This window comes from Lolium rigidum, chromosome 1, assembly GCF_022539505.1.
Source record: "Lolium rigidum isolate FL_2022 chromosome 1, APGP_CSIRO_Lrig_0.1, whole genome shotgun sequence".
NCBI lineage: Eukaryota > Viridiplantae > Streptophyta > Magnoliopsida > Poales > Poaceae > Lolium > Lolium rigidum.
Window position 1 is genome coordinate 238246705 of NC_061508.1, and position 19375 is coordinate 238266079.

The window sequence follows — 19375 nt, forward strand, 5'->3', positions numbered from 1 at the left end:
ATGAAATCAGTATAGGAACCTCACTATCCAAACTATTGCTGCAGAATAGAAATTAAATTAGGGGCAAAGGATAGGAAGGGGGTGCTCATGCAAGGAGGTGCACCTGGAAGCACATCGCGACTTGATGCTGACCATCGACGATTGTCTTCTTAATCTGTGTAAACCTGTTCGTACATGTTCATCAACAAAACCAATGATCTCCACAAGAAAATGTGCCAAAAAATATAAGAAATATAAAGCATCCAGTACAGCCAAGAATTCACGCACTCTGAACAAAATTCAATAGGAGTTTCTATCTGGTATATGGCGTTGTGGTAAGTCTGTAATTTGTTAGCCCAGCATCAGAAAAGAAAATAGGATCTGACCTGCAGTGTAGGCAATAATCAGATATCTGATGCCAGTCGAATCATGAACATTTGCTGGGAATACCACAAAAGAAGATTGCATATAAATGAAGATAAATCCACCAGAAAGAACATACATGCGTTTCATAATTTTTCAAGCACTATATCCTCCCAACTAATCTGCAACTACTATATCCTCCCAACTAATATGCAACTATCGTTGTTAGTAAGCTAACACCAAGGAAAGAAATTAGAAAACGTTACCTTCAGATCGGTTGTAGAAAGTGAGGTCGTTGGCAAGGACACCTAGTGTAGGATAACGTTGCATAGAAAACAAAAATTTTCCTACCGCGAACACGCAATCCAAGCCAAGATGCAATCTAGAAGACGGTAGCAACGAGGGGGTATCGAGTCTCACCCTTGAAGAGATTCCAAAGCCTACAAGATGAGGCTCTTGTTGCTGCGGTAGACGATCACTTGCCGCTTGCAAAAGCGCGTAGAAGATCTTGATCACGATCGGTTCCGGCGCCACGAACGGGCGGCACCTCCGTACTCGGTCACACGTTCGGTTGTTGATGAAGACGACGTCCACCTCCCCGTTCCGGCGGGCAGCGGAAGTAGTAGCTCCTCTTGAATCCGACAGCACGACGGCGTGGTGTCGGTGGCGGTGTAGAAGTCCGGCGGAGCTTCGCTAAGCAAACCGGGACAATATGAAGTGGAGGAGCAAAGCTAGGGTTTGGGAGGGGGTGGCCGGCCACTCAAGGGGGCGGCCAAGCTATGGTCTTGGGGTGGCCGGCCCCCTCCCTTGGCCCCTCATTATATAGGTGGATCCCAAGTGTTGGTGTCCAAGTCTTCGAATAAGACCCGAAACCAAAACCTTCCATAGGAGGGGCAAACCTAGCCCAACTAGGACTCCCACCCAAAGGTGGGATTCCCACCTCCCATGTGGGGGGTGGCCGGCCCCTATGGTGGAGTCCACTTGGGACTCCACCCCCACTAGGGCTGGCCGGCCATGGAGGTGGAGTCCCTTGTGGACTCCACCTTCCTTGGTGGTTTCTTCCGGACTTTTCTAGAACCTTCTAGAACCTTCCATAGAACCTTCCGCGACATTTTATTTCACATAAAATGACATCCTATATATGAATCTTATTCTCCGGACCATTCCGGAACTCCTCGTGATGTCCGGGATCTCATCAGGGACTCCGAACAAATATTCGAACTTCATTCCATAATTCAAGAACTACCATTTCAACATCCAACTTTAAGTGTGTAACCCTACGGTTCGAGAACTATGCGGACATGGTTGAGTACTCACTCCGACCAATAACCAATAGCGGGATACGGGAGATCCATAATGGCTCCCACATATTCAACGATGACTTTAGTGATCGAATGAACCATACACATATATTACCAATTCCCTTTGTCTCGCGATATTTTACTTGTCCGAGGGTTTGATCTTCGGTATCACTCTATACCTTGTTCAACCTCGTCTCCGACAAGTACTCTTTACTCGTACCGTGGTATGTGGTCTCTTATGAACTCATTCATATGCTTGCAAGACATTAGACGACATTCCACCGAGAGGGCCCGAGTATATCTATCCGTCATCGGGATGGACAAATCCCACTTGTTGATCCATATGCCTCAACTCATACTTTCCGGATACTTAATCCCACCTTTATAGCCACCCATTTACGCGGTGGTGTTTGGTGTAATCAAAGTACCTTTCGGTATAAGTGATTTACATGATCTCATGGTCATAAGGACTAGGTAACTATGTATCGAAAGCTTATAGCAAATAACTTAATGACGAGATCTTATGCTACGCTTAATTGGGTGTGTCCATTACATCATTCACACAATGACATAACCTTGTTATTAATAACATCCAATGTTCATGATTATGAAACTAATCATCCATTAATCAACAAGCTAGTTTAAGAGGCATACTAGGGACTTCTTGTTTGTCTACATATCACACATGTACTAATGTTTCGGTTAATACAATTCTAGCATGATATATAAACATTTATCATAAACATAAAGATATAAATAATAACCACTTTATTATTGCCTCTAGGGCATATCTCCTTCGAGTCTCCCACTTGCACTAGAGTCAATAATCTAGATTACATTGTAATATACCTAACACCCATGGCATTACGGTGTTGGTCATGCTTTGCCCTAGGGAGAGCTTTAGTCAACGGATACTGCTACATTCGGATCGAGTGTGTACTTTGCAAATCTTTACTTCTCCATCTTCGATGTACTCGCGAATCGAGTGGTAACGCAGCTTGATATGCTTCGGCCTCTTGTGTGACCTTGGCTCTTGTGCATTGGCGATGGCACCCATGTTATCACGAGTAAATGATTAATGGGTCCAATGCACTCGGAACCACACCGAGCTCTACAATGAACCTCTTCATCCATACCGCTTCGATGAAGCCTGCGAAGCCGCTATGTACTCGATTCCGTTGAAGACTTCGCCACCGTGCCACTGCTTCGAGCTTGCCCGGCTTACTTGCAGCACCATTCAATATAAACACGTACCCAGATTGTGACTTAGAGTCATCGGGATCGGTGTTCCAACTTGCATCGGTGTAACCGTTTACAACGAGCTCTTGGTCACCTCCATAACAAAGAAACATATCCTTAGTTCTTTTCAAGTACTTCGAGGATATTCTTGACCGCTGTCCGAGTGTTCCATTCCTGGATCACTTTGATATCTGCTAGTCAAACTAACGGCATGTGCTATATCCGGTCTAGTACATAGCATGGCATACATGATAGATCCTACTGTCGAGGCATAGGGGATGTTACACATCCTTTCTCTTTCTTCTGCCGTAGCCGGTCCTTGAGTTTTACTCAATACCTTGCACTGGTAACATAGGTAAGAACCCTTTCTTACTTTCGTCCATTCTAAACTTCTTTAGAATCTTGTCCGGATATGTACTCTGTGATAGCCCTATTAGACGTCTTGATCTATCTCTATAAATCTTGATGCCTAATATATACGATGCTTCACCAAGGTCTTTCATTGAAAAACTATTATTCAAATAACCCTTAACATCTGCTTAATAGTTCTATATCATTCCCGATCAATAATATGTCATCTACATATAATATCGGGAATGCTACGGAGCTCCCACTCACTTTCTTGTAAATACGAGGCCTCTCCATGACCTTGTATAAACCCGAAGTCTTTGATCACCTTATCAAAGCGTCGGTTCCAACTTCTCGATGCTTGCTTCGGTCCATAGATTGAACGCTGAAGTTTGCATACTTTGTCGGCATTTTTAGGATCGACAAAACCTTTGGGTTGTACCATATACAACTCTTCCTCAATGTCTCCATTAAGGAACGCCGTTTTGACATCCATCTGCCAAATCTCATAATCGAAAAATGCAGCTATTGCTAACAAAATCCTCACAGATTTCAGCTTCGCTACGGGTGAGAAAGTCTCATCGTAGTCAACTCCTTGAATTTGTCGGAAACTCTTTGCGACAAGTCGAGCTTTATAGACAGTAATATTACCATCAGCATCTGTTTTTCTTTTGAAGATCCATTTATTTTCGACTGACCTTTCGGCTATCGGGTAAGTCTACCAAAGTCCATACTTTGTTATCATACATGGATCCCATTTCGGATTTCATGGCTTCTTGCCATTTGTTGGAATCCGGGCTCATCATCGCTTCTTCATACGTCGCGGGGTCCTCATCATTGTTATCCACAATCATGACATTTAGACAAGGATCATACCAATCGGGAGTGGCACGTTCCCTTGTCGATCTGCGAGGTTCGGTAGTTTCCTCGTTCGAAGTTTCATGATCATTATCATTAGCTTCCTCTGTTGCCGGTGTAGGCGGTACGGGTACAACTTCCGATGCTTGCGCTACTGCGATCAGCGAGTATAGATTCATCAATCTCATCGAGTTCTACTTTTCTTCCAGTCACTTCTTTAGTGAGAAATTCTTTCTCAAGAAAGGTTCCGTTCTTAGCAACAAAGATTTTGCCTTCGGATCTGTGATAGAAAGTGTATCCTATAGTTTCCTTAGGATAACCTATGAAGACGCATTTCTCCGCTTTGGGTTCTAGCTTGTCCGGTTGTAACTTCTTTACATAGGCTTCGCAACCCCAAACTTTCGAGAACGACGACTTAGGTTTCTTATTAAACCATAATTCATACGGTGTCGTTTCTACGGATTTTGATGGTGCTCTATTTAAAGTGAATGCGAGTTGTCTCTAATGCATAACTCCAAAATGATAACGGCAAATCGGTAAGAGACATCATACTACGAACCATATCTAAGAGAGTTCGATTACGACGTTCGGACACACCGTTTCGTTGAGGTGTTCCCGGCGGTGTCAATTGTGAAAGTATTCCGCATTTCTTTAAATGCATGCCAAACTCATAACTCGGATATTCACCTCCACGATCGGATCGTAGAAATTTGATCTTCTTGTTACGTTGATTTTCTACTTCACTTTGAAATTCCTTAAACTTCTCGAAAGTTTCGGATTTATGTTTCATGAAATAGATATACCCATATCTACTCGGATCATCTGTGAAGGTTAGAACATAACGATAACCACCGCGCGATGCTACGCTCATTGGTCCACATACATCGGTATGTATGATTTCCAATAAGTCGGTAGCTCGCTCCATCATACCGAGAGAATGGAGTCTTTGTCATTTTTCCCATTAGACATGCTTCGCATCTATCAAGTGACTCAAAATCAAGTGATTCAAGTAATCCATCGGTATGGAGTTTCTTCATGCGTTTCACTCCAATATGACCAAGACGACAGTGCCACATATAAGTAGAATTATCATTTAGTTTAATTCGCTTAGCATCAATGTTATGTATATGTGTATCACTACTATCGAGATCTAACAGAAATAAGCCATTCTTTTGTGGTGCTCGACCATAAAAGATATTATTCATAAAAATAGAACAACCATTATTCTCAGACTTGAATGAATAACCGTCTTGCATTAAACAAGATCCGGATATAATGTTCATGCTCAACGCAGGTACATAATAACAATTATTTAGGCTTAAAACTAATCCCGAAGGTAGATGTAGAGGAAGTGTCCCGATTGCGATCACATTGACCTTGGATCCGTTTCCAACGCGCATCGTCACTTCATCTTTCGGCGGTTGTCGTTTATTCTTTAGTTCTGTTTCGAGTTACAAATATGAGCAACCGAACCGGTATCAAATACCCGAGTACTAGAACGAGAACTAGTGAGATAAACATCTATAACATGTATATCAGATATACCTTCTTTCTTCTTCTTGACAAGGCCGCTCTTTAGATCAGCCAGATACTTGGAGCAATTACGCTTCCGGTGTCCCTTCTCCTTGCAGTAATAGCACTCAGCATCAGGCTTAGGGCCATTCTTAGGTTTCATAGGAGGCGTGGCAGCTTTCTTGCCACCCTTCTTGAATTTTCCCTTAGACTTGCCCTGTTTCTTGAAGCTGGTGGTCTTGTTGACCATCAACACTTGGTGCTCTTTCTTGATCTCAATCTCGGCGGCTTTTAGCATGCCAAAGAGTTCGGGTAACTCCTTGTTCATGTTACGCATATTGTAGTTCATCACAAAGTTCTTGTAACTTGGTGGCGGTGATTGAAGGACACGATTAATCCCCGGTCTGTTAGGAATCACTATTCCCAAGTCACGAGTTTCTTCGCATGCCCGGTCATGGCGAGCATGTGCTCACTAACGGAGCTGCCTTCTTCCATCATACAGGCTGAAGAAATGTTTCGATGCTTCATAGCATTCCACGCCGCATGAGTCTCGAATATAGCTTTCGGCTCATTCATCAACTCATGAGGATCATGGTGCTCAAAACGTTTTTGAAGATCGGATTCCGGAGCTGCACGGGATGGCACACCGAACTTGAGAGTACCGAGTTTTCGAGTTGCGTAAACAGCTTTTACTTCATCGGATTCATCTTCGCGGGAGGGTCACCTAGCGGTGCATCAAGCACAAATTGCAGATTTCCGCCGGAGAGGAAGATCCTCACATGACGGAACCGGTCGGTGAAGTTGCTACCGTTGCTCTTAAGTTTCTCTTTCTCTAGGAAGCGATTAAAATTGATTGAGGACGCCATCTCTACAACATATATTTGCAATAGTTTAGACTAAGTTTATGACAAATTGAGTTCAAATTTTAATTCAACATAATTAAAACCCTAGGTGAACTCCCACTCAAAACAATATCCCTCGCATTGTCTTAGTGATCACACGAACCAAATCCACCGCACCTAAACCCGATCATCACGAGAAAAGGTGTGATTTCAATGGCGAACACTCATAGTGTTCATCATATCAACCATATGATTCATGCTCTACCTTTCGGTATCACGTGTTCGAGACCATGTACGTACATGCTAGGCTCGTCAAGGCCACCTTAGTATCCGCATGTGCAAAGCTGTCTTGCACCCGTTGTATGTACTTATCGAATCTATCACACCCGATCATCACGAGATGCTTCGAAACGATAAGACTTAATAACGGTGCTACTAAGGATGAACACTTTATTATCTTGAGATTTTAGTGAGGGATCATCTTATAATGCTACCGTCGCGATCTAAGCAAAATAAGATGCATAAAAAGGATTAACATCACATGCGGTTCATATGTGATATGATATGGCCCTTTTGTTCTTGTGCCTTTGATCTTCATCTCCAAAGCACGGATATGATCTCCATCATCTTCGGGCATGATCTCCATCATCGTCGGCGTAGCACCAAGGTCAATGGCACCGTCTTCATGTTTGTCCTCCATGTAGCAACTATTACAACTACTTTGAAATACTACTCAACATGAAATTTAAAGACAACCATAAGGCTCCTGCCGGTTGCCACAATACAATAATGATCATCTCATACATATTCATCATCATATCATGGCCATATCACATCACCAAACCCTGCAAAAACAAGTTAGACGTCTCTAATTTGGTTTGCATATTTTACGTGGTTTAGGGTTTTCGAGAGAGATCTAATCTACCTACGAACATGAACCACAACGTTGATACTAATGTTTTCAATAGAAGAGTAAATTGAATCTTTACTATAGTAGGAGAGACGAGACACCCGCAAAGCCTCTTATGCAATACAAGTTGCATGTCGAACGAGGAACAAGTCTCATGAACGCGGTCATGTAAAGTTAGTCAGAGCCGCTTCATCCCACTATGCCATAAAGATGCAAAGTACTCAAACTAAAGATAACAAGAGCATCAACGCCCACAAACCATTGTGTTCTACTCGTGCAACCATCTATGCATAGACACGGCTGCGATACCACTCTGTAGGATAACGTTGCATAGAAAACAAAAATTTTCCTACCGCGAACACGCAATCCAAGCCAAGATGCAATCTAGAAGACGGTAGCAACGAGGGGTATCGAGTCTCACCCTTGAAGAGATTCCAAAGCCTACAAGATGAGGCTCTTGTTGCTGCGGTAGACGATCACTTGCCGCTTGCAAAAGCGCGTAGAAGATCTTGATCACGATCGGTTCCGGCGCCACGAACGGGCAGCACCTCCGTACTCGGTCACACGTTCGGTTGTTGATGAAGACGACGTCCACCTCCCCGTTCCAGCGGGCAGCGGAAGTAGTAGCTCCTCTTGAATCCGACGGCACGACGGCGTGGTGTCGGTGGCGGTGTAGAAGTCCGGCGGAGCTTCGCTAAGCAAGCCGGACAATATGAAGTGGAGGAGCAAAGCTAGGGTTTGGGAGGGGGTGGCCGGCCACTCAAGGGGGCGGCCAAGCTATGGTCTTGGGGTGGCCGGCCCCCTCCCTTGGCCCCTCATTATATAGGTGGATCCCAAGTGTTGGTGTCCAAGTCTTCGAATAAGACCCGAAACCAAAACCTTCCATAGGAGGGGCAAACCTAGCCCAACTAGGACTCCCACCCAAAGGTGGGATTCCCACCTCCCATGTGGGGGGTGGCCGGCCCCCTATGGTGGAGTCCACTTGGGACTCCACCCCCACTAGGGCTGGCCGGCCATGGAGGTGGAGTCCCTTGTGGACTCCACCTTCCTTGGTGGTTTCTTCCGGACTTTTCTAGAACCTTCTAGAACCTTCCATAGAACCTTCCGCGACATTTTATTTCACATAAAATGACATCCTATATATGAATCTTATTCTCCGGACCATTCGGAACTCCTCGTGATGTCCGGGATCTCATCCGGGACTCCGAACAAATATTCGAACTTCATTCCATAATTCAAGAACTACCATTTCAACATCCAACTTTAAGTGTGTCACCCTACGGTTCGAGAACTATGCGGACATGGTTGAGTACTCACTCCGACCAATAACCAATAGCGGGATCCGGAGATCCATAATGGCTCCCACATATTCAACGATGACTTTAGTGATCGAATGAACCATACACATATATTACCAATTCCCTTTGTCTCGCGATATTTTACTTGTCCGAGGTTTGATCTTCGGTATCACTCTATACCTTGTTCAACCTCGTCTCCGACAAGTACTCTTTACTCGTACCGTGGTATGTGGTCTCTTATGAACTCATTCATATGCTTGCAAGACATTAGACGACATTCCACCGAGAGGGCCCGAGTATATCTATCCGTCATCGGGATGGACAAATCCCATTGTTGATCCATATGCCTCAACTCATACTTTCCGGATACTTAATCCCACCTTTATAGCCACCCATTTACGCGAGTGGTGTTTGGTGTAATCAAAGTACCTTTCCGGTATAAGTGATTTACATGATCTCATGGTCATAAGGACTAGGTAACTATGTATCGAAAGCTTATAGCAAATAACTTAATGACGAGATCTTATGCTACGCTTAATTGGGTGTGTCCATTACATCATTCACACAATGACATAACCTTGTTATTAATAACATCCAATGTTCATGATTATGAAACTAATCATCCATTAATCAACAAGCTAGTTTAAGAGGCATACTAGGGACTTCTTGTTTGTCTACATATCACACATGTACTAATGTTTCGGTTAATACAATTCTAGCATGATATATAAACATTTATCATAAACATAAAGATATAAATAATAACCACTTTATTATTGCCTCTAGGGCATATCTCCTTCGATCTCCCACTTGCACTAGAGTCAATAATCTAGATTACATTGTAATATACCTAACACCCATGGCATTCGGTGTTGGTCATGCTTTGCCCTAGGGAGAGCTTTAGTCAACGGATACTGCTACATTCAGATCGGTGTGTACTTTGCAAATCTTTACTTCTCCATCTTCGATGTACTCGCGAATCGAGTGGTAACGCAGCTTGATATGCTTCAGCCTCTTGTGTGACCTTGGCTCTTGTGCATTGGCGATGGCACCCATGTTATCACGATAAATGATTAATGGGTCCAATGCACTCGGAACCACACCGAGCTCTACAATGAACCTCTTCATCCATACCGCTTCGATGAAGCCTCGAAGCCGCTATGTACTCGATTCCGTTGAAGACTTCGCCACCGTGCACTTGCTTCGAGCTTGCCCAGCTTCATCGCAGCACCATTCAATATAAACACGTACCCGGATTGTGACTTAGAGTCATCGGGATCGGTGTTCCAACTTGCATCGGTGTAACCGTTTACAACGAGCTCTTGGTCACCTCCATAACAAAGAAACATATCCTTAGTTCTTTTCAAGTATTTCGGGATATTCTTGACCGCTGTCCAGGTGTTCCATTCCCGGATCACTTTGATATCCGCTAGTCAAACTAACAGCATGTGCTATATCCGGTCTAGTACATAGCATGGCATACATGATAGATCCTACTGCCGAGGCATAGGGGATGTTACACATCCTTTCTCTTTCTTCTGCCGTAGCCGGTCCTTGAGTTTTACTCAATACCTTGCCTGGTAACATAGGTAAGAACCCTTTCTTACTTTCGTCCATTCTAAACTTCTTTAGAATCTTGTCCGGATATGTACTCTGTGATAGCCCTATTAGACGTCTTGATCTATCTCTATAAATCTTGATGCCTAATATATACGATGCTTCACCAAGGTCTTTCATTGAAAAACTATTATTCAAATAACCCTTAACAACTGCTTAATAGTTCTATATCATTCCCGATCAATAATATGTCATCTACATATAATATCGGGAATGCTACGGAGCTCCCACTCACTTTCTTGTAAATACGAGGCCTCTCCATGACACTCGTATAAACCCGAAGTCTTTGATCACCTTATCAAAGCGTCGGTTCCAACTTCTCGATGCTTGCTTCAGTCCATAGATTGAACGCTGAAGTTTGCATACTTTGTCAGCATTTTTAGGATCGACAAAACCTTTGGGTTGTACCATATACAACTCTTCCTCAATGTCTCCATTAAGGAACGCCGTTTTGACATCCATCTGCCAAATCTCATAATCGAAAAATGCAGCTATTGCTAACAAAATCCTCACAGATTTCAGCTTCGCTACGGTGAGAAAGTCTCATCGTAGTCAACTCCTTGAATTTGTCGGAAACCCTTTGCGACAAGTCGAGCTTTATAGACGAGTAATATTACCATCAGCATCTGTTTTTCTCTTGAAGATCCATTTATTTTCGACAGCCTTTCGGCTATCAGGTAAGTCTACCAAAGTCCATACTTTGTTATCATACATGGATCCCGACCTGTTGCCTCCACGCCCAAACAGTGTGGTTGGGCCGTCCTCGTCGAGTGCGGAGGCAGGGGAGAACGAGGCGGGGGAGGCGCCGTTGACCGGAGATCTTGAGCCCCGCCGGCGCGGAGATGGTGGCGGCGCGCCGCTGCCTGCGTCCGTGCACTCGCGTGCATCGCCTCCTCCAGCTTACCACCACGTCCGTCCCCGAACGGGGGGAAGACGAGCCAGCAAGCTGATGGTGACCGACGGATCTAAGGCAGAGGAGGGTTGCTTAGGCGAGGAGACTTCTCCTAGGCGTTGCCTCGAGCGGCAGCGCTGCAGCACGACGATGACGTGAGCTCGTACCTGTGCCGGTGGCCTCTAGGCAGCCGGGTCCACCGAAGATGGCCGCCACCGTGGCAGCCCCGCGCGACGAGGAAGACCGCGACGGACGCGCCATGAACGTCCACCTCAAGCTCCTCCTCGATCTCGCCGCACGCCGGCGCGCCGACTCCCTACAGCCACGCCTCCAGCTCCTAGCTTGGCCACCTACGTCCCCGGCCGCCTCTGCACGGGTTGAAGGGAGAGGAATCGCGCCACCATTGGGGAGGAAAAGAGGCGGCGCGGCGGCGCCATTGGGGAGGAGGAGAAGAGACGAGGATTGGGGGAGGAAATGAGGGCCGGGGATTGGGTAGCGTGGTGGAGGCGATCTAGGGTTTCACCATGGAGAGGAGAACGATGGCGACCGAATGAGCGGGCGTGCCTCCCTCTCACCGTCGGGCCCTGCCATAGCCGGTCCCACGCTTCATTGACTCTTTCCGAAGCTGAACGAGTGAGAAAAGTTTCACTAAATCGGACGGCTGAGGTAGAAAGTGGGATCTGAAATTTACTGTACAGAGTAAAACGTGCGGTGCAGATCGATTTGTCCCTTTCAGACCCCCTGGTTGGGAGGGTACTCTTGTAACATTTATAGGAGGAATATTAAATGTTAAATCTGAGATTTAAACTCTGATGAGCTAGAGGTGTTACTGCCATTTTAACTATCCAACCACATGTTAGATTGACTAGCATAAATGGGCGCGGCGGCACGCCGCGCCGATTGTACAATGATATAGTGTAAATAGTTTTCGGAAAACCAAATCTGATCCCGGGTGCATATGCACCTGGTATGTATAAAACATATTTCCAAAACATAAAAAATTTAGTAAAAAAGTTTAGCATATAGAGGGACATGTTCTATGTGTGCACGTAAAGTTTCACATAAAACCAACAATTTTTCTACCACTGTGTAAAAAAGACAAATAATGCCTCAAAAAATAGACTATTTTAGCACCAAAGATTTGTCTTTTTTGCACAAGGCACGAAACATATCGGTTTTTGCTGAAACAACTTTGTAAGCATGTAATATGTCAAGGTATACACGGGGAATTTTTATTTGTATTTTTCTAACATTTTAAAATATGTTTAATATGCATTTCAAATAAAGGGTGCAAATGCACCCGGGTGTAGAAACACCCTGTCCGTAAAACCACACTTGAATTGATACAAGTAATGAATACTTTGTTGTTTAAATAATGTGTTTTAAGGTGGTTAATTTTTTTTATACAATTACGTGCTTAAAAAGTTGATCCTAAGAATGGTGTAAATAAGCGCATCAAAAGACACAAAAATTAACTCTGGTAATAATAATTGGTAGTCACACAAAAATTAAGTCTAGTAATAATAACTAAGATTTTGAACAGTAACCACATCCATATTGTGGAGAAAGCTCACTCAGGCGACTGAACAAGTAAATACAGTTGCGCTCATGATTGGGATTCCGTTTATGGCGTGAGGTGAAGTTAGAAGCATGTACTCACACAATAATTGGTAATTAAGCAAGCATCAGAAAGACTCAGCTCTCTGTCTTATTTCCATTTATGTTGGATTCGAGACTTTACATGTCACACAATTAATCAACAAACCAGTACATGAATTCATCAGTTTCTAGGAGAAGCTCACAAGTTCTTGAAGAAAAAAGAAAGACAAGTAGGATTATATTAAGAAAAGTATTACAAATATTCATCTGTCTAAGGTGTCGCAAAAGAATTTACGTTGAAGAAGTTAAGCTATATGTCTGTCGTCTTCGCCCTATCATGATCAAACTGTTTTAGGACGTGGCAGTAATTCACTTGGAAAAGAAGCGGAAAAACTTATTCAGTAAAAACAACTTCTATGTTTCAAAAAAAAAAACTTCTATTTTTTTCTGTATTTGCCAAAATAATGTACGTTCACCAGTTATCTAAATGATGCAAATGTGAGATGCCAAGGACAAACCTGTACGCGATAGACATTCAGAAACAACTTGACTGGGCATAACATAGTGGGGAGTTGAAGAGTAAAACTATATAAAGAAAGCTATGTGACAGAACACAGCTACACTCCCACCAAGAGAACAATCAACGATGCAGATTTTTAGCCCAGATGTTTTGGTTGATACAAAAATATAAATAATTGAACAAGGATGCAAAAGATAGTACCAAATAAATGGTTGGTTGATCTGAGTTTTCCATGCCCATGCAAATAGAGAAGAACCAATAACTTCAAGGAATCAAGAAAAAAAAAATCAGACAATGCTCCCTCTATGTTGTCCTCTCACACTAAAATATGTAGAGTTTGTCAATGTCTTTTTTAATCTGATCGGGCAAAAAAATTCTTATTGAACAAATGAAAGAACAACTACTTTATTACAAACTAAAACTACTGAAACTTTTTTGTATTGCATGAACCTGAATGGTAATATCAACATACATTGAATGCTCACTCTCGAGATGGTCCGAGAGCAACAACCCATGTTCAGGGACATGAGGAAAGAAGAAGAAACAACAATCTCCAACCGCATGGACATGAGGAGCGGAAAAATCACCTTGCCTCAAGTAAGCGTGAAGGTGGACCACGCGGAAGCCGTGCGAAAAAAATGGCTCAGCCCAAAGCTGAGAATCTGCCTCACCTTCCTTGTTAACAGAAGAAAGCCTAATCGACCTGGAACACTCCGGATAGACAGCGTAGAACAACAACCCGAAGGAGGGACACCTCACCCGGGTTAACAACACACCACAACTCAAAAAACAAAGCACAAGATCTTGCATTCAGAATAAAAATCTTCTATGAAACAAAGAAGGATGACAATAAAAAGAAGTTGAATGTAAATAACCAGAAACCATGAGGAAGGGCTTACCCTCAAGACCTATCATGAAATACTTGGTCATTTTGTTATCATTCTCTCCGTGAGATACATGGCAGAGGATATCTTTTTTTTTTTTGAGGAAAAGTAGGATATCTATTATAAAAACCAAGTGCTCCATTGACACACGATGCATAGATAACCCAATGTGGTGGTGAAGAGGGTGTCTTAGTCCTAGATCATGAATCTGATGGTGGCAAAGACATCTAATTATGTTTTTGTTCTAGCAATTCAGTAAACCTAGAAGATGATTTTCAGTCTATCTTACTGTCCCTCCTTCCTGTAAGAGTTCCATCAAGGTGACACTACATGTGGTTTTACAATCATTCAGTGATATCTTAAGAGACATCTGGGAGCACGATTATGGCATACCACTTAGAGCAATAAATTAACAAATGATAGCAATTGATTTTATATGTACCATCAGGCTTAACAATTAACATACAATTATTGTAAATCAAAACAATAAATAACCATTTAATTGGCTTTACAATTTGGTTTGCAGAAGTATTTTCCTACATTTTGTCATATAAAAGGCAATTGACTTCAAACATATACAATTGCAGCGAAAGAAATTTAAAAAAAAATCGAAAGGGCTGATCAGTACATTCGGGACCTGCTCTAGCATTTAAAATTGTAATAGAAACTCCTGAGTGATGAGAGCATATCACTGGCTTGCGCATTTGATGTCTCACTACCTGCTATAAGAACAATATCATGTAGAGCTGATTGTAAATTAATCTTTACAAAGGAAATTAGGGAGGATTTGACCCAAGAAAATTATCGGAAATAATCAAAAAAATTGTTCCATCCATAATCAAAAGACGAAATATAACCAATGTTATAACTTATAATACACACGATAGTTTAATCTAGAGCTGCCAGCTTGCCTAAACACGCTGAAAGCAAATTATTTGTACATTCTGATTACAAAGAATACATGAACAATCAAGTTGAGAGAAATGGCATACAGTTATCAGAAGTAGCTATCTAATTTTTACTTGTAAATTAATCCGATGTTTACTTATTAGCCCCTACAATTTTGGCATTCCGAATGAAAAGAAAATTAGCACTTGCAGTCGGCTAAGAAGTAGTCGTGATCCTCGCCGTTTTCAATCTATAATGCATTATCATGCTGAAAAATGAATGTACACCGCACAGAATCTTCAAAAAAAAATACGATTTAGAGAAGAAAAAGCATGAGCGTTGTCGTGCTAGTGGGGGATTCGCTCTTACACCCTTAGATAAGGTTAGGGCTATTTTACCGCTGATGGCACTGAGATTAGGTTGAGGCTGTTCTACCGCTTATGACCCTGAGATTAGGTTGAGGTTGTTCTACTGCTGATGACAACAGTTTTGTGGCATTCCTGTGCTTGAGTCACATCAGTTAGTCTTTAATTGGATTACATTCATGTGCTTTTACTGAGACTTGCATTACTTCTATCCTTATAATGTTAAAACTTTACCCCATACTTGGGGTAGTTTCCTAACTCTTAGAATTATAATACTGAAGAAATCCTAAAAGATACACATTTCAGCTAGCATTGTTACCATACATGTAAGATTTAACAATATCAAAGGTATCATACCATGTTTAGCTGTGCATGGATAGTATTTCGCATGGATCAACTAAATTGGCTGGAGTAAATATGCCAATCCCAATCACCATTTCGGGAAAAGATATGACAATAGCAAGAAGTATTTCAAACAGGGTAGAACGTAATGCATGAATCATGATTACAATGTCAATGAAAAATAGAAATGTTCACACAGTTATAATCCATATCAAGCCAGTGTCAGGTTCCTAACTGTTCATGACAATAGAATATCACCATGCGACTACATTTATCAAGACAACACCTCTGCTGCAAGAGAATGCCAACCCACAAAAGAATATGATAATTATATATGGACCCTTAAAAAATATGTAGTCATGGACTTCAGCTTCAGAGTTTGATAAAGAGCTGGCCCAAGAGGAATAACCCGTGCTCAGGGATCTGGTTAACAATTGCCGGTGCCACTCTGTAGGTTTGAACAGAAGTATGGGATCATAAGTTAGGTAGCTCTGTTCTCATGTGCTCCATACAATGCGGGAACTGCACCAAGGTCATGAGCTTGGTTCCACAACCTGGGATCTCTTGGAGCTCCGTAGATTGCCTTCATGTACTTGTTGGATGACCAGAGAGGTCGTTAAAGGTTCAGGTCAGACCTATTAACGTTCCTTCCGACGCGTGTTGCAGAATTTCCTGCCAAACGCCAACAACAAAATTAATTTAGCATCATTTGCATAGTACCATACAAACTAATTGAGAAAAGCTGAAGGAGGATAAATTACACTGTTATTTGTCCAGATCAAGAATTCACTGGTTGCAAAAAATCAAAATATCTCGTGTGTCTATTGTTGGCCTTCAGCCTCAAGTTGTTATCTTGAAATAACAGCAACCGCATAGTTGAGATCAATTACTAAATGCTAAAGAATTGCAAGCAAAGAACCTCAGCACAGTTGAAACTTGTAAAGTTCAGTAATCAAACCTGTAAGTCCATGTGTCAGGAATATGTATAGCTTGGAGTTTTAAATATATAGCAGGAAGAGTATTCTTCTAAGAACAACAAATTAGTTACTCCATGTTTGTTCTGCCAGACTAAAATACCGAAGATTGTTCAGGTCACTTTTTCCCACTTGTTGTACAAACAAACTCTTATATTACAGAAGGCAAGATTAACTATGTTACTACATAACTAAAACTATATCTACAATATAGAGGTGGTTGGAGACAATAAGGGGAGTCACAACGTGAGCAAGGGATGTCCATTAGATGGATTGTGCAGCGTTAGGAGTTTACCCAATCACCTCATGACTCTCTCTGAGACACTACATTTCCACTCGCAGTAGCACTCACAAGTCTCCTACCAGGATAAAGAGAAACGAAAAGTGAATGTGCTGCAAAAGGGAATCACATGCAAAAAGAGAGATATAGAAATAAACAGATTTATTTTGAGCACCCTATTTCCACCTTCCTCTAATATGTACTAAAGATCACACATGGAAACAATGTTTCTGAAGTGTGAGCATTAGGGCATTTTTACCTCAACCAGAAGATTGCAGAAGATACAGGTCACGTGGCAGCTCTTCGCTGGTCTCTAACATGTCCTAGGTACCTAGTACAATCAGTAGAAAGAAATTGGAATGGCCAGGATATAATAGCATTGAGTTTCTACTCTTTCTAGTGATCTACGATCTTAGGCTACTGAAGCCTGAGAGATCCTGAGAGTTCTTGGCAGCTGAGCGATCAATGTATGGCTTTTATGCTATCCTAATACATCACTAACCACTCTTATATGAATTCACCACTAACCACTCTAACATAACTTTCTTGGCATTAATATACCATCTTACAGTTCCTGCTGTCATGACAGAATTCCAACAGCAAGAGATCGAAAAGAACGGATGCAAACACAAATATGATTATATACCATCTAGAATTTTTTTTGAAAAACCGGTGTAATATAATAGATCATCAATCAATGGTAAAACACAGATTCAACTGGTTGATATGAGATACGTAGAAACAAGAGAACAACTGCATTGAGTAATGGTTTTATTATTTCTTAAATGGCTTACATTACTTCAGTAGATCTATTTTCTAGAATTATGCAAATTTTAGCTAGAACTGAAGAAGCACGATTGAAATAGTACATTTACCATTGTATATATATCTTTCTTTTCCAAAACTTTACTATCATATAGAAGTTGGTACATTGTTCTAGGCTTTCATACATACACATAATAAAGCTACATGAGACAGATATTAGTTACAGTCTTGTCTAACTATAGATGAAATTATAGTTTCTATACTAATTATATGCTCCTGCAATTTTCTTCTAAGGAAAATGGATCATTACCTATTTAATTTAGAGTAAATAGCATTAGGGGCACCACATAAACCAAACCAATTCAGTGGAGGGAAACTAAAAAACTGTGGCTGAACCAAACCTATCTGTCCAAACTGTTAAAAATTGGAGCAAAGCAACACTCCATGAAACCTCTCAAATCTATATGTGTCATCGTGAATCCCTGCGTTCCATGTGGACCCTAGATGAATACCACGGAGACCTTGCATGCCTCCTCATCCTAGAAAATCGACAACCAAGCGTGGCTGCTCCACAAACCCCACTGTCTGTAGTGACATAGAACTCCATCATGATGCACCAAGGCCAGGGGTTCGCTACAACACAATGGAAATCTGATGTCCAAGACCGAGGTAGCTATGTTCGAGAAGGGGCACTAATTACTCTTCACCCCTGCAGTGTTGTTGCTACCTGAAAATTGACAGAAACAGAGAGGGGAGGCGAGACAGGAGAGGCATAGAGTGGAGGATGGAGTACATACGCACGGAAAACCTATGACGTCGCTACCGGTCTCGCTGCCAACGCGGCCGTCCCCGTCCTTGCGCCGTCTGCCACTACTGCCAGAGAAAGAGGAGGTGAGAGTGAGACGCAGGGTGAAGGAAGGGGTTGAGGTGAACCAACCAAGGGTGGTCATGGAAAGGAGGGAGCAAAGGTGGATGAGAGCATACCCGCGCATCGAATCCTCCACCGGCTACTATCCTCCTCCGCCCGGTGCCCAGGTGGTGCCTCTACTTCGTTTCCGTCAGGCTCTAGCTTTAGGTGGAGGGGAGCGAGGAGAGGCTCTCTCGTCTGCTGGAAGTTGCTGCGGTGGCTGGAGCCGCGCGCCGTTGTTTTTGGAAGCGCGGCCCGTCGCATCCTACTCCGGTGACAGGCGTCGGGCATGGGTGATGCATCACCAAAATAGGGAGCTCAGCGCCTGGAACCGCGTCAGTGCGGCGGCGTTGTCGTCGGCCATGTCGCCCGCGGCTAGGAGCTCTTTGCGGGCGCGCTCCTTGACTGAGAAGTGGACCATCGCAGCGGCGGCGGGGACGGGCGCTTGATGAGCTCCCACACGTCAGCGTACGGTGGCACGGCCGTAGGGGAGGCACGCAGGTGACCTTGTTGTCGGAGAGGCCAGGAGTCCAGAAGCCGGGATCCGCGACAATCGTGGGGCGGTGGCCGCGAGCGGCGAAGCGGCTTGAAGCGCTTGGAGGAGGGGATCCGCGGGAGGTGAGAGGCCGTAGGAGGAGGTAGAGGCGTTGGAGCAGCTGGAGGCCGTCACCTCCTCCTGTCCCTCCTCTCCA

At 43.1% G+C, this 19375-nt stretch overlaps 1 long non-coding RNA gene across 1 annotated transcript; it reads right to left on the reverse strand.

Moving 5' to 3' along the window:
* Positions 1–16440: 16440 nt before the first annotated feature.
* On the reverse strand, positions 16441–18538 carry LOC124683366. Its single transcript, XR_006996654.1, has 3 exons — positions 17271–18538; positions 17027–17090; positions 16441–16715 (listed from the first exon to the last, which is right to left on the reverse strand). It is a non-coding gene; the product is annotated as an uncharacterized LOC124683366 (long non-coding RNA).
* Positions 18539–19375: the final 837 nt, after the last annotated feature.